Source organism: Stegostoma tigrinum, chromosome 44 (genome assembly GCF_030684315.1).
Source record: "Stegostoma tigrinum isolate sSteTig4 chromosome 44, sSteTig4.hap1, whole genome shotgun sequence".
Classification (NCBI taxonomy): domain Eukaryota; kingdom Metazoa; phylum Chordata; class Chondrichthyes; order Orectolobiformes; family Stegostomatidae; genus Stegostoma; species Stegostoma tigrinum.
This window is the reverse complement of record NC_081397.1, coordinates 11,948,659-11,964,557: the sequence shown is the minus strand read 5'-3', so window position 1 is coordinate 11,964,557 and position 15,899 is coordinate 11,948,659. Positions and strand designations below refer to the sequence as shown.

At 42.9% G+C, this 15,899-nt stretch overlaps 2 protein-coding genes across 8 annotated transcripts in view; both read left to right on the top strand.

The window, feature by feature from the left end:
- Positions 1-15,899, top strand: part of LOC132207179 (uncharacterized) — an 87,709-nt gene that overhangs the window by 27,162 nt on the left and 44,648 nt on the right. The window lies entirely within an intron of this gene.
- LOC132207172 (uncharacterized) overlaps positions 1-15,899 on the top strand; it is a 57,041-nt gene that overhangs the window by 1,667 nt on the left and 39,475 nt on the right. For all 7 annotated transcript variants that reach the window (XR_009443355.1, XR_009443354.1, XM_059642372.1 and 4 more), the window contains exon 3: positions 6,665-6,746. The gene's annotated coding sequence lies outside the window, so the exon portion shown is untranslated. The remainder of the gene's footprint in view (positions 1-6,664; positions 6,747-15,899) is intronic.

The window sequence follows — 15,899 nt, the reverse complement described above, 5'->3', positions numbered from 1 at the left end:
CCTCAGAATGTGTAATATTGAAGATGACTTCCACTCACGGATTTCAGGTCAGAGAGGTAGCCTTTCATGATAAGAGACAAATAGAACAGAATGTGAGCTAAATACTTCAATCCTCATGTGCACATGCACTCCCGTGTTCATAATGTGAATATCACTCATTCATTATATGGGGGGGAAAAAAAATTGGACAAATTTTGTGGAGTTCAGTTCAGGCAAATGCGAGGTGATGCATTTTGGAAGATCCAATTCAAAAGTGAACTATACGGAAAATGGACAAGCCCTGGCAAAAATTGATGCTCAGAGATCTGGGTGTTCAGGTCCATTGTACCCGAAGATGGCAACACAGTTCGATAGAATGGCCAAGAAGACATGTTGCATTCTTTGCTTCATCAGATGGGTCGTTTAGTGCAAGAGTTGGCAGGTCATGTTACAGTTGTATTGGACTTTGGTTTGTACACACTTAGAATCCTGTATACAGTTCAGGTCGCCACATTACCAAAAGGATCTTGATGCTTTGGAGAAGGTTGCAGAGGAAGTTAACAAAGATGTTGCCTGGTATGGAGGGTGCTAGCTCTGAATAGAGTTTGAGTACATGAGGATTATTTACATTAGAAAGATGGAGGTTGAGTGGGGACTTGATTGAGGCCGACAGAGTCATGAGTTGCAACAACAGGGTGGATAGCAAGAAGCTTTTTCCTCGAGTGTGGAACTCGATGACTAGGGGTAATGATTTCAAGGTGAGGGGGGACAAGTATAAGGATGATATGCATGGAAAATTCTTTACACCGAGGGCGGTGGGTGCCTGGAAAACTTTGCCAGCGGAGGTGGTAGAGATGTGCGTGATAGTGTCACTTTAAGATGTATCGAGACAGACACAAGACTGGACAGGGAGCAGAGGGATACAGATCCTTGGAATATAGGCGACAGGTTTCGGCAGAGGATATGGATCGGCGCAGGCTTGGAGGGCCAAAGGGCCTGTTCCTTTGCTGGAATTTTTTTTTTGTTCTTTGACACACTGAATTCCCAAGAAGTAGTCCAAGAAATATATTGAGCAAGAGATTAATTTCACCTCTCTACGTGTTACCATCTCATCGACTTAGAGGTAATTAATGTGTCATTTCCTTTTCTACAAACTGGAGAAATTGCACATCAGGACAGGTTTCAGATTGAAATTGACATTGACATTGCATTTGTTTGCATAAAACTACAAACTGAATAGTGAAAACCATCTGAAACACTTCTACTGTATATAAACTTTGCTATTTAAATAGACCAGAAGGAAATCAAATATTGACCTGAAATGATACAAAAAAAACCTACATTCAGGCAGATAACCTAGATTGTTGACTATACAATTAATAATGTCTCATACAGTGAGCTTGCAACAAGAAATGAACATTAAACTCTAAATGTGTCCAGACCAGAGACAGACCAAGCCGGAATAAGACATAAACCCGACCCTAGAAATTATACAGGGAGAGAATGATAAATGCATTCACACATTCACAAACCAGATAGCTTCAGGCATAGCCTAATAACTCATCTGTCAGATTTACAGGACAGGATTTGACAGGGCCAAATGGGTAAATACACTTGCACAGCCATAGAGAAGAAACTGACAGGCACATATTGATAACAGTACACTCATTCACACATCAGAAAGTGACAGGGACAGTAAGATAATTACACACACATTCAGACTGCAAAAACTGACAGGTACAGGCTGATAAATACATCCACACATGACAGGAAAGCAAAAGCATAAGCATATGTAGATTGATAACAACATTTGCATATTCACAGAAGATTTTGACTAGGACATATTTGTAACACTTTTGCATTCATGAGAGAGGAATTGATGGATATAGATTGATAACTAAACTCTCATATTTCACAGCAGAAACTGAGAGGGACAGTTGGATGGTTACGCTTATATCTTCACGTGACAGCTACCAACAAGTACGGATCAATGCTTATCACTCACACCCATATATTCATAGATGTCTGCAGCACAGCAAACAGACCTTTCTCTCATTGAACCTGCACTGTTTAGAAACAACCAGCCGACAATTCTACATCAATTCAGCCAGTATTCAAATTCCATAAATGTGTCATGTTGGCAGATGAAGTATCATCCTCACCTTTATCAGTTGTCAATTGCTTCACCTAGCATGATTAGAATATCTTTTATTCTATCTTAAGCAAGAGGACTTTATAATCATAGACCTTTTGTTTTCAAATTAGCTTAAATTTTGTTCAAATAGCCCTGTGTTCCTCTTGACATTCCATCTGAATTTTTACATCAAACACAAGGACGCTTCATGCCATTTTTTTCAAACAAGCAATATAACTACATAACCGTCCTCATTTATATTTTGCAAAGAGGGTTCAACAGTGTTTATTCTTCAGTAAATTCAGTTTGACGGCCCCAGTTTTACCCACTACATGACAGAAAACAAAAGTTCAACACCGAGCATGTTAATGTCTGCGCCATAAAACAAAATCGAAGTGAGAAAGCTAATTTTCTTTCCTGCACAAGCAACATTGTGGTCAGTCAGCCGCAATGCAGTTCATTTGTTCATTGCACTTCATCTTTGGCAATAACATACGAAATTAACATCTTTAGTTTAGCAGCATTCCAAGACTTGTGCCACTATGCAATGTTGAATGATATTAATATCATCCTGAAAATATCCTTTGATATCACCACAGCGATTAGTCTCTGCAATGTATCCTTTACAAAGATCCATTTATTTTCTGTCCTCAACTCTTGAGGAAAAGCACAGACGCATTTCAGTTGCAATGTCTTGCATTTTCACTTGCTTATAAATGTTGTAGGCACAAACAACTGAAGAACATAGGCTGTTTCCCATATGCGAAAGGAGAGATGAACTGAAAACTCTGTCCTCTGCCATGGTGGTAATTGGCTGCCCACTTTCCAAGAAATACTTAATCTGCTCAGTAACGCAATACAGGAAGATGGAAATAGGATCAATTGAGTGTATCTGTCTGTCTTGTTTCATAACAGCAGCTCCTGTGCCAATGCACGGTGGGTACAGAATAACTTACAAAGCACGGAGATGCTGCCAGGTTAGTAGATACCCAGGCGAAAACAAAAGAAAATGCCATTTCTCTTAAATATCACCTGGGTGGGAGAGCTCCTCTTTCATTCAGCATTCATAGGACAGGGTAAGAGTGAAGTACTTCAATCCCGGTATGTGAATGCTCTCCTTTAGGATTAAGTATGAGGTATCAGCTTGGCATAAAGTAAATTAGTCATGTTCACTACATTAGAAAATACTGAAGCTATTGCATGATCAATGATGAATTCTACTGAAACAGCTCAAGAAGTAAATTGAAAGCCAGATTAAATATGCCTCCAAATATCGCACCATGTCTTAGATTTGGACATGTAACTAATGTATCAATTTCCTTTGTTGGAACTGAACTATAGTAGGCCAAGTCTAAAATGAAATAAACATTACAATGTAATTTGCCTCCAAAGAGGTACAAATTAAAAAGCAGCTCTCATCTCGTACACAAGTACTGCATAAAGGTGTTATTAAATGGACCAAAGAAGAAAGCAAATAGGGTCGTGAACAGATACAGATGCAAACAGATAACTGGAGATTATTGGCAATGGATTGAAGAAACGCTCACATAATGATCTTGTTACAGGAGGAATAAATTTGAAATACACAGTCAGATGAGTGACTGCCCAATCCAGAACCAAACTTACTATCATAACCTGTACAGAGACTCAATATTTGTGGACATTAACCAAACTGCATCTACAGAGTCAGAGACTGACAAAGGTATTAAAACAGTTTCATTTACATGATCTGATTCATAGGGCATTGGGTAAAATCTCATTCATGTTGAGCAGCAGAGATTTGAACAACAGAAGGATGTCAGCAGTTCCTACAAGTAACATGTTCAATGCAACATTACCCATTTGAACATTACCCACAACATTACCCATTCGGTGTCCGTGTGAAATATGATGACAAAGCATGAGGAACACATTGACACACAATGCCAGAGACTGAATTGATCCCATGGTGAACGTCAGCCCGATGCTGATGAAACTAACAATAACCACACTTGCAATCTCAGTGGGAGACTGACTATTTCAGAGAATTCTCGCACTCTCTTTATGATTAATGTGTTATAAGTTAGTGCTATGATGATTTTATAATACACCTCACCAAGGGTATCAGATCATACATGCCGAGCTAGAAACACAAACAGACATTTAAAGGACAGTGTGACTTAGACCAATACCTATCTTTAATTCAGATTGGCAGCTCATCAGAAAACTCTCTCTCATACAACAAACAGATGCTGAAAGGAAAGGAATGAAATTGATGCCTGTGGTCATCAGGGACTGTTGGACCAAAGGTCTGTTTCGCAGCTGTATGACTCTTTGACAATATTACTACCCTCAAATTCACAAAGCAGAAACCGATCGGAAGAAACTTGCAGTAACACTCCCAAGCCTCATGTGGCATAACGAGGCACTTGTATTCACAGAGCGGAATCTGACAGGGGGAAATAATAATTATATTTCCATATTCACATCACAGAAACTGAGTGGAAAAGGTTTTCAATTGCACTTCAACATTCACACAGCAGGTAATGACAGGGACAGATTGATCACAATGTCCGTATATGCACATAGCCAAGAATGATCGGTAGAAATAGATAACTGTATTCTCGTATTCGCGTAGAGGAAACTGAGTTATAAATTCATAACTACATTTATATATTCACATCACAGAAACTGATAGTTGCAGATGAATAACTACATTCTCAGGTTCCCAGAGCAGACGTGGACAGGTACGGATTGAAATTTGCACCCAAATGTTCACGTTGCATGTTCACACATCATTATCAACAGATTAATAAGAAAACTCACATCTAAATAACAGAAACAGATACTGATTGCTGTCTGAAGATGCAGTTGTATTTTTCAATCAGTCCCTGCCAGTTTTCACAATGTGGATGTGTGATTTTAGTTGTCAATCGATACCTGTCAGTGACTGCCACGTGAATGTGAGGGTAGTGTAATGCATGTTAACTACATGGATTTTAGTAAGACATTTGATAAAGTACCATGCAGCAGATGAATCAGAAATAGACAGGCTCATGGGATACAGAGCAATGTGTTAAATTGGAAGCAAAGTTGGCTCAGCAACAGGAATCAAATGGTCAATGGCTGCCCTTGTAAATGGAAAGCTGTTTCAAGTGGTGTTTCGCACAGCTCAGTGTTGGGACCGCTGCTGTTTGTTTTATATGGTAACAACTTGGACTTGAACGTGTGGGTTACGATTGGGAAATTTTCAGCCAACACAAAAATTTATCAGAGTACTGGTAGTGCAGAGGATAACTGTCGGCTCCAAAATGATAGAGAAGGTTTGGTGGAAGGGGCAGATGAGTAGCACATGGAGTTCAACTCTGATAAATGTGAGGTAATGCATTTCAAGAGGTGAAAGGACATGAAATGGGAATACATGAGGTGGTGTGGAAATTGTAGATAAAGTGAGTGGTCTTGGTGTGCAAGTGTACTGGAGTGTGACAATAGCAGTACAGGTGGATAAGGTTGTTAAACTAGGTATATAGAATGCTGTCCTTCTTTGACAGAGGTATGAAGCACGCAAGTAGGGCCAGAACGATGAAACTATAGAAGACACTGGTGAGGCTGGAACTGATGTATTGTGCACTGCTATGGTCACCACATTACAGCAAGATGTTATTGCTCTGGATATATTACAGAGAAGATTTACTGGAATGTTGCCAGGGCTGGAGAGTTGTAGCTATGAGGAATAATTGTAGAGGTTGAAGCTGTATTATTTTGAACAGTGAAAGCTGGGAGTGCCATGTTTGAGGCAATTGGGATGGGCAGAGATAGAATCAACAGGGGGAATCTGTTTCCCTTGGCATAGAGTTTAAAACCATCGGGAGTTGATTAAGTGAAGTGGCAAGAGGATGAGAAATGATGGGAGAAAAACCATTTTTATGAGAGGGTGCTTATCTCAAATATGCTACCTGAGTTGCTGATAGCAGAGATTCTCAACTCTTGTAAGAACATACCTGGACCTCCACATTAACTCTGTAAGCTGCAGGGCTATGGGATGTATGCAAGAAGATCGGATTATGATGGCCATTTTGGGGTGTTTGGGTCAGCATGGAGATGATGAGCTCAATGGCCACCTTCTGTGCTGTATAATTTAAATTGATCAATAGTTCCTTATCATTCTGTCCCTGCCATTCTCTGCTGTGTAATTCATGAGTAATTACCAAAGACTTAGAGGGACACATTGATAACTACAGTCACACATTCACTAAGTAGGAACCAACATGAATAGATCAATAACTAAACTCATATCCACTGACAAGCTTCCACTGGGGAGTTCCAGTCATGGAGCTGTACAGGTATCATTTACTTTGAGGACCTCATTCAAATGGTGTTGAAGTTTTTAGAAATGATCAAACAAGGAGCAGCTCAGGGCTAGATTGGACCAAGACCCATAGTTATGTCAGAATTCCTAGTGATATTAAAATATCCAAATGATTATTAACTAAATGTTGTGTTGATCAGTTAAACATTGTCAAACCCAACTGATGCTGGTTTACATGAACTATCTCTTCTGTTTTCCTGCAGAAAAACACTTGAAGGACCAAGACAAAGTAAGATTTCTTCAGTACAATGGCAAGTGTGACCAGATCCTTCTGACAAACAGCAGGTATGTTCCCACTGTCAGAACATCCTTTCCACAGTCACAGAGCAGATTGAGTCAGACACACAGTGAGCTTAATTTCCAACAGTTATGTTCAAACAAACAGTAAAACAACGTTGAGGAAATGAAACTTTATTTTTCTTGTCTCTCCATTCCAAATGCACAGTTCCAACAAATTTCAGAATTCATCACCCATTGACTTTTACACCATTTTGAAGATGGATAGACTGAAATTATACACTCAGTATCTGAATGAAATCCACGTAAAATTACTCTCATAGCAACTATCACATAATGAGTCACACCTCCACCGATAATATTCCTGGCTGCTGACAATTAAGCCAGTTTTACAAGTAGAAAATGACCGGTATGGATTGATACCTAACCTCACTCATTTGTATTGCAAATGCTTATGAAAAAAAAATGATGACGAGACTCACATTGACATTGCAGAAACGGACAGCTAAAGATTAATAAAGATATTCACACATTCACATCATAGCAACTGGTATGCACACGTTCGTAAACAACACTCACATTCACATAGCAAACTGACAGCAACTGAACGGTAGCTACTTTCACATATCCACACAGCAGAAACTGGCAGCTACATATTGATGACAACTCCCAATTTCATAGACCACAAAGTGACAGGTACAGATTTGTAACTGCAATCACATATCCACAGATTAAAAAAAAACTGACTGTTACAGTTTGATGACTATACTCAAATATTCACAACGTATATTCCCACAGGTACACATTGATAACTTTACTGGCAAATTATGAGGTACTGACAGGTACAGGTGCTCGACATGCACATATCCATACGTAAGAAATTGATAGGAACTGATTGACGATAACCTTAGAGATAGCAAGAGCTGCAGATACTGGAGTCAGCCTTCCCAGTTTTACAAAGCATTAGCTGACAGGTACAGTTTGGTAACTACTCTCATATTCACAGAGTAGAAGCCGACAGGCTGTTATTGATAACTGCACACATGGTCACCAAGCAGAAACTCAGAGATTGATAACAGTGACATTGAAATTGCAGAAACTGGCAGCTACCCATTGATAACTGCTGTCACACTTGCATTGCAGGAACCGTTGGGGTCAGATTAATAACCATGCTGTTGTTGAATTGCTTGACAAGCTTGTTGTTGCTTGTTTACAGACATTTTGTCACCATACGACATAATACCTTCAGTGCACCTCTGGTGATGCATTGCTGTTGTGTCCTGCTGGCTGTTTATGTGCCGCAGTTTGCTGGGGTGGCTGACATCACTTCCGGATTTGTTTCTCAGTGGTTGGTATATGGGATCCTGCTCTATGCATTTGTTAATGGCATTCCAGTTTGAATATCAGGCCTCCAGGAATTCTCATGCATGTCTTTGGTTGACTTGTCCTCAGATGACTACGTTGTCCCAGTCAAATCGGTGTCCCACTTCGTCCATGTGTATTGAGATGAGTGATAGTTGGCCATGTCTCTTGGTAGCTAGATGGTGTTTATGAATTGTGATGTCTAGCTTCCTACCAGTTTGGCCTTTGTAATGTTTTTGGCATCTGTCCACGATATCTCGCAAATAACGTTGGTTCTGTCAGTTGTGGTTGTTGGATCGGGGTAATATGGTGGTCATTTCTGATATGTTTTTCATGTATGGTGGGGAGACCAGTGTCTCTGGAAGTGTTGTGTTATCCATTTGTCGTCTGTTGTGCAGGTGTTGAAGGACTACGCTTTTCAGGTAACCCCGTCATTTCTGTAGACACTGTATCAGCGTTCTTACATAGAACATTACTGCACAGTACAGGCCCATCAGCCCTCGATGTTGTGCCAACCTGTCATACCGATCTGAAGCCCATCTAACCTACAATATTCCATGCACGTCCATATGCTTATCCAATGATGACTTAAATGTACCTAAAGTTGGCGAATCTACTACCATTGCAGGCAAAGCGTTCCATTCCCTTACCACTCTCTGAGTAAAGAAACTACCTCTGACATCTGTCCTGTATCTTTCACCCCTCAATTTAAAACTATGCCCCCTCATGCTCGCTGTCACCATCCTAGGAAAACGGCTGTCCCTATCCACTCTATCTAACCCTCTGATTATTTTATATGTTTCAATTAAGTCACCTCTCAACCTTCTTCTCTCCAATGAAAACAGCCTCAGGTCTCTCAGCCTTTCCTCGTAAGACCTTCCCTCCATACCAGGCAACATCCCAGTAAATCTGCTCTGTACCCTTTCCAAAGCTTCCACATCCTTCTGATAATGCGGTGACCAGAACTGTACGCAGTACTCCAAGTGCGGCTGTACCAGAGTTTTGTGCAGCTGCAGCATAACCTCTTCGTTCCAGAACTCGATCCCTCTATTAATAAAAGCTAAAACACTGTATGCTTTCTTAACAGCCCTGTCAACCTGGGTGGCAACTTTCAAGGATCTGTGTACGTGGACACCGAGATCGTTCTGCTCGTCGCCACTACCAAGAATCTTACCCCAGTACTTTGCCTTCTGGTTACTCCTACCAAAGTGCATCACCTCACACTTGTCTGCATTAAACTCCATTTGCCACCTCTCAGCCCAGCTCTGCAGCTTATCTATGTCTCTCTGCAACCTTCAGCATCCTTCGTCACTATCTTCAACTCCGCCGACCTTGGTGTCGTCTGCAAATTTACTAACACATCCTTCTACGCCCTCATCCAGGTCATTTATAAAAATGACAAACAGCAGTGGACCCAACACTGACCCTTGCGGTACACCTCTAGTAACTGCTGTCCAGGATGAACATTTCCCATCAACTACCACCCTCTGTCTTCTTTCAGCAGGCCAATTTCCGATCCAAACTGCTATATCTCCCACAATTCCATTCCTCCGCATTTTGTACAAGAGCCTACTGTGGGGAACCTTATCGAATGCCTTGCTGAAATCCAACACATCAACAGGTTTACTCTCATCTACCTGTTTGGTCACCTTCTCAAAGAACTCAATAAGATTTGTGAGGCACGCCTTTCCCTTCACAAAACCGTGCTGACTATCCCTAATCAATTTATTCTTTTCTAGATGATTATAAATCCTATCCCTTATAATCTTTTTAACACATTGCCAATACCTGAGGTAATGCTCACTGATCTATAATTATCAGGGTTGTCTCTACTCCCCTTCTTGAACAGGGGAACCACATTTGCTATCCTCCAGTCATCTGGCACTATTCCTGCAGACAATGACGAGTGAAAGATCAACGTTAAAGGCTCGGCAATCTCCTCCCTGGCTTCCCAGAGGATCCTCAGATAAATGCCATCCGGCCCAGAGGACTTATCTATCGTCACCCTCTGTAGGATTTCTAATACCTCTTCCTTGTGAACCTCAATCCCACCCAGTCTAATAGCCTGTATCTCAGTATTCTCCTCGACAACATTGCTGTTTTCAGGAGTGAATACTGTTGAAAAATATGCATTGAGTGCTTCCCCTATCTCCTCTGACTCCCCACACAATCTACCGCTACTATCCTTGATTGGCCCTCATCTTACTTTTGTCATTCTTTTATTCCTTAAATACCTATAGAAAGCCTTAGGGTTTACCCTGATCCTATCCGCCAACAACTTCTCATGTCTCCTCCTGGCTCTTCTGAGCTCTCTCTTTAGGTCTTTCCTGGCTACCCCGTAGCCCTCAAGCACTCTAACTGAGCCTTCACATCTTATCCTAACATAAGTCTTCTTCTTCCTCTTTACCAGAGATTCCACCTCCTTCGTAAACCACGGCTCCCGCGCCGTACAGCTTCCTCCCTGCCTGACAGGTACATACTTATGTAGGACACACAGGAGGTTTTCCTTGAATAAACGCCACATTTCTAATGTGCCCATCCCCTGCAGTTTCCTTCCCCATCCTATGCTCCCTGAATCTTGCCTTATCTCATCGTAATTGCCTTTCCCCCAGCTATAACTCTTGCCCAGTGGTATACACATATCCTTTTCCATCACTAAAGTAAACATAACAGAATTGTGATCGCGATCACTGAAGTGCTCACCTACTTCCAAATCCAACACCTGGTCGGGCTCTTGCCCAGCACCAAATCTAATGTGGCTTCGCCCCTTGTTGGCCTATCTACATACTGTGTCAGGAAGCCCTCCTGCACACACTGGACAAAAACTGACCCATCTATAGTACTTGAACTATAGTGTTCCCAGTCAATATTTGGAAAGTTGAAGTCCCCCATGACAACGACCCAGTCTCTCTCACTCCTATCGAGAATCATCTTTGCTATCCTTTCCTCTACATCTCTGGAACTATTCGGAGGCCTATAGGAAACTCCCAACAGGGTGACCTCTCCTTTCCTGTTTCTAACCTCAGCCCATACTACCTCAGTTGATGAGTCCCCAAACATGCTTTCTGCAACTGTAATCCTTGACCAACAATGCCACACCTCCCTCATTTTACCATCTTCTCTGTTCTTACTGAAACATCTAAATCCCAGAACCTGCAACAGCCATTCCTGTCCCTGCCCTATCCATGTCTCTAAAATGGCCACAACATTGAAGTCCCAGGTACTAACCTATGCTGCAAGTTCACCCACCTTATTCCAGACGCTCCTGGCGTTGAAGTAGACACACTTCAAAGCAACTTCTTGCTTGCCGGCGCCATCTTGCATCCCTGAAACTTTATTTCTGACCTCCCTACTCTCAACCTTTTCTATCCTCAACCTACAATTTTGGTTCCCATCCCCCTGCTGAATTAGTTTAAACCCACCCGAATAGGCTGAGCAAATTTTGCCCCCAGGAGATTGGTACCCCTCTGGTTCAGGTGAAGACCATCTTCCTTGTAGAGGTCCCACCTACCCCAGAAAGAGCCCCAATTATCCAAGAATCCAAAACCCACCCTCCTGCACCATCCCTGTAGCCACGTGTTCAACTCCTCTCTCTCCCTATTCCTCGCCTCACTAGCACGTGGCACGGGCAACAAACCAGACACAACAACTCTGTTCGTCCTAGCTCTCAGCTTCCATCCGAGCTCCCTGAATTTCTGCCTTAAATCCCCATCTCTCTTCCTACCTATGTCGTTGGTGTCAATGTGCTTCCTCGGCTTTACGCAGCTCTGGATGCTGCAGTGTGTTATGGCTCACTTGAACAGTGTTTTGATGCAGCTCCATTAGTGGGGATTGGCGTGATTGCAGTTGTAGTTGAGTACCTGATCAGTATGTATTAAAAACTGTAATAACTGCACTGTCAAGACTCTTGTAACTGAAACTGACAGATACAGCTTGATGTGGAGTGCCTCCGAGATGGATTCTTGGAACAGCTGGTACTGGAACCTACCAGGGAGAAGGCAATTCTGGGTCTGGTGTTGTGCAATGAACCAGATTTGATGAGGGACTTCAAAGTAGAGGAGCCATGAGGAAGTAGTGACCATAATATGATAAGTTTTAATCTGCAATTTGAGAGGGAGAAGGGAGAATCGGAAGTGTCAGTATTGGCGTTGAACAAAGGGAACTATGGAGCTATGAGGGAGGAGCTGGCCAAAGTTCAGTGGTTCAATACCCTCGCAGGGATGGCAGTGGAACAACAATGGCAGGTATTTCTGGATATAATGCAGAAGGTGCAGGATCCGTTCATTCCAAAGAGGAAGAAAGATCCTATGGGGAGGCAGGGTCGGCCGTGGCTGACAAGGGAAGTTAAGGACTGTATAAAGATAAAAAAGAAGTAGTATAACATAGCAAAGATGAGCGGGAAGCCGGAGGACTGGGACAGTTTTAAACACCAACAGAGGATAACTAAAAAGGCAATACATGGAGAAAAAAATGAGGTACGAAGGCACACTGGCCAAAAATATAAGAGGATTATAAAGGACATCTGCCAATGTGGTATACTGCATCCACTGTACCCGGTGTGGCTTCCTCTACATTGGGGAAACCAAGCGGAGGCTTGGGGACCGCTTTGCAGAACACCTCCGCTCAGTTCGCAACAAACAACTGCACCTCCCAGTCGCAAACCATTTCCACTCCCCCTCCCATTCTTTCGATGACATGTCCATCATGGGCCTCCTGCAGAGCCACAATGATGCCACCCGAAGGTTGCAGGAACAGCAACTCATATTCCACCTGGGAACCCTGCAGCCATATGGTATCAATGTGGACTTCACTAGTTTCAAAATCTCCCCTTCCCCCACCGCATCCCTAAACCAGCCCAGTTCGTCCCCTCCCCCCATTGCACCACACAACCAGCCCAGCTCTTCCCCTCCACCCACTGCATCCCAAAACCAGTCCAACCAGTCTCTGCCTCCCTAACGTGTTCTTCCTCTCATCCATCCCTTCCTCCCACCCCAAGCCGCACCCCCATCTACCTACTAACCTCATCCCACCTCCTTGACCTGTCCATCTTCCCTGGACTGACCTATCCCCTCCCTACCTCCCCACCTATACTCTCTCCACCTATCTTCTTTTCTCTCCATCTTCGGTCCGCCTCCCCCTCTCTCCCTATTTATTCCAGAACCCTCACCCCATCCCCCTCTCTGATGAAGGGTCTAGGCCCGAAATGTCAGCTTTTGTGCTCCTGAGATGCTGCTTGGCCTGCTGTGTTTATCCAGCCTCACATTTTATTATCTTAATACAGAGGATAGTAAATGTTTTTTTAGGAATGTGAAAAGAAAAAAAATGGTTCAGACTAAAATTGGGCCCTTGAAGTCAGAAACGGGTGTATTTATTATGGGGAACAAGGAAACGGCAGAAGTTGAGTAGGTACTTTCCTTGTGTCTTCCCTAGTGAAGACAGATCGAATCTCCCAAATGTTATAGTGGCTGAAGGACCTAAGGTAATGGATGAACTGAAGGGAATTTATATTAGGCAGGAAATGGTGTTGGATATATTGTTAGGTCTGAAGGCTGATATGTCCCTGAGACCTGATGGTCTGCGTCCCAGGGTACTTAAGGTGGTGGCTCCACAAATCGTGGACGCATTGGTAATTATTTTCTAATATTCTATAGATTCAGGATCAGTTCCTGCGGATTGGAGGGTGGCTAATGTTGTCCCACTTTTCAAGAAAGGAGGGAAAGAGAAAATAGGGAATTATAGACCGTTAGCCTGAAGTCAGTGGTGGGAAAGATGCTGACATCAATTATTAAGGAAGAAATTACGAATTATTTGGATAGCAGTAACAGGATAGGGCAGAGTCAGCATGGATTTACAAAGGGGGAAATCGTGCTTGACTAATCTTCTGGACTTTTTTGAGGATGTAACTATGAAGATGGACAAGGGAGAGCCAGTGGATGTAGTGTACCTGGACTTTCAGAAGGCCTTTGATAAAGTCCCACATAGGAGATTAGTGAGTAGAATTCGGGCACATGGTATTGGGGGCAAAATACTGGCTTGGATTGAAAATTGGCTGGCTGACAGGAAGCAAAGAGTAGTGATAAACGTGTCCCTTTCAGAATGACAGGCAGTGACCAGCGGCGTTCCACAAGGTTCGGTGCTGGGACCGCAGCTATTTACAATATACATTAATGATACAGATGAAGGCATTAAAAGTAATATTAGCAAATTTGCTGATGACACAAAGCTGGGTGGCAGGATGAAATGTGAGGAAGATGTTATGAGAATACAGGTGACTTGGACAGGCTAGGTGAGTGGACGGATGCATGGCAGATGCAGTTTTATGTGGATAAATGTGTGGTTATCCACTTTGGTGGCCAGAACAGAAAGGCAGATTACGATCTAAATGGAGTCAAGTTAGGTAAAGGGGAAGTTCAACGAGATCTGGGTGTTCTTGTACATCAGTCAATGAAAGCAAGCATGCAGGTGCAGCAGGCAGTGAAGAAAGCTAATAGCATGCTGGCCTTCATAACAAGAGGAATTGAGTATAGAAGCAAAGAGGTCCTTCTGCAGCTGTACAGGGCCCTGGTGAGACCGCACCTGGAGTATTGTGTGCAGTTTCGGTCTCCAAATTTGAGGAAGGACATTCTGGCTATTGAGGTAGTGCAGCGTAGGTTCACAAGGTTAATTCCCAGAATGGCAGGACTATCATACGTTGAAAGATTGGAGTGACTGGGCTTGTGTACACTTGAGTTGAGGAGGATGAGAGGGAATCTGAGTGAGATGTATAAAATTATTAAGGGTTTGGACACTCTGGAGGCAGGAAACATGTTTCCGTTGATGGGGGAGTCCAGAACCAGAGGACACAGTTTAAAAATAAGAGGGAGGCCATTTAGAACAGAGTTGAGGAGAAATGTCTTCACCCAGAAAGTGGTGGATGTATGGAATGCTCTGCCCCAGAAGGCAGTGGAGGCCAAGTCTCTGGATAGTTTCATGAAAGGGACAGATAGAGCTCTTAAAGATAGTGGAATTAAGGATTATGGGGATAAGGCAGGAACAGCATACTGATTGTGGATGATCAGCCATGATCATAATGAATGGTGGTATTAGCTTGAAGGGCCGAATGGCCTACTCCTGCACCTATCGTCGATTGTCTAAACATTCACTCAGCAAAACAGTGTCGTGGATAGACTGATAATTTCAGATACATATTCACTGAGTAGAAACTGATTGAAAGAGAATGACATCTATACTCAGGTACCCAGAGAGCAGAAACTGACAGGAACAGGTTGATGATAACACTGACATGTATAGGGTGATCCCTGCACTCTCTCGTTCCAATTGCATTGACTGAGTGGTACAGATTGATTCCTGCACTCTCACATTCACACAACAGAAAGTGGCAGAGACAGACAGATAACTGCATTCATTCACGCAGCACAAATTGTGAGGACGAGGTTGACAACACACACTCTCACATTCACAGAGCAGAAACTGACAGCTGCAAAGTAAATCTGCACTCAGACATTCACAAAGCTGAAACTGAAAGGCCCATATAGATACCCTCACTCTCTGTATCACACAGCTTAAATGGACAAAATAAAAATGGAAAGAACTACGGATGCTCCCCCCGCAGTGGTCGAGAATGACCTCATAGCCTCACCCTGCCCCCGCAATAACTGCCAAAAGAGAATCCCCCTTCGTCCTCACATACCACCCCACCAACGTCTGGATACAATACATCATCCACTGACATTTGCACCATCTACGATTCGACCCCACCACCAAAGACATTTTTCCTTCCCCACCCTTGTCTGCCATCTGGAGAGACCACTCTGCGCGACTCCCTTGTCTGCTCCACAC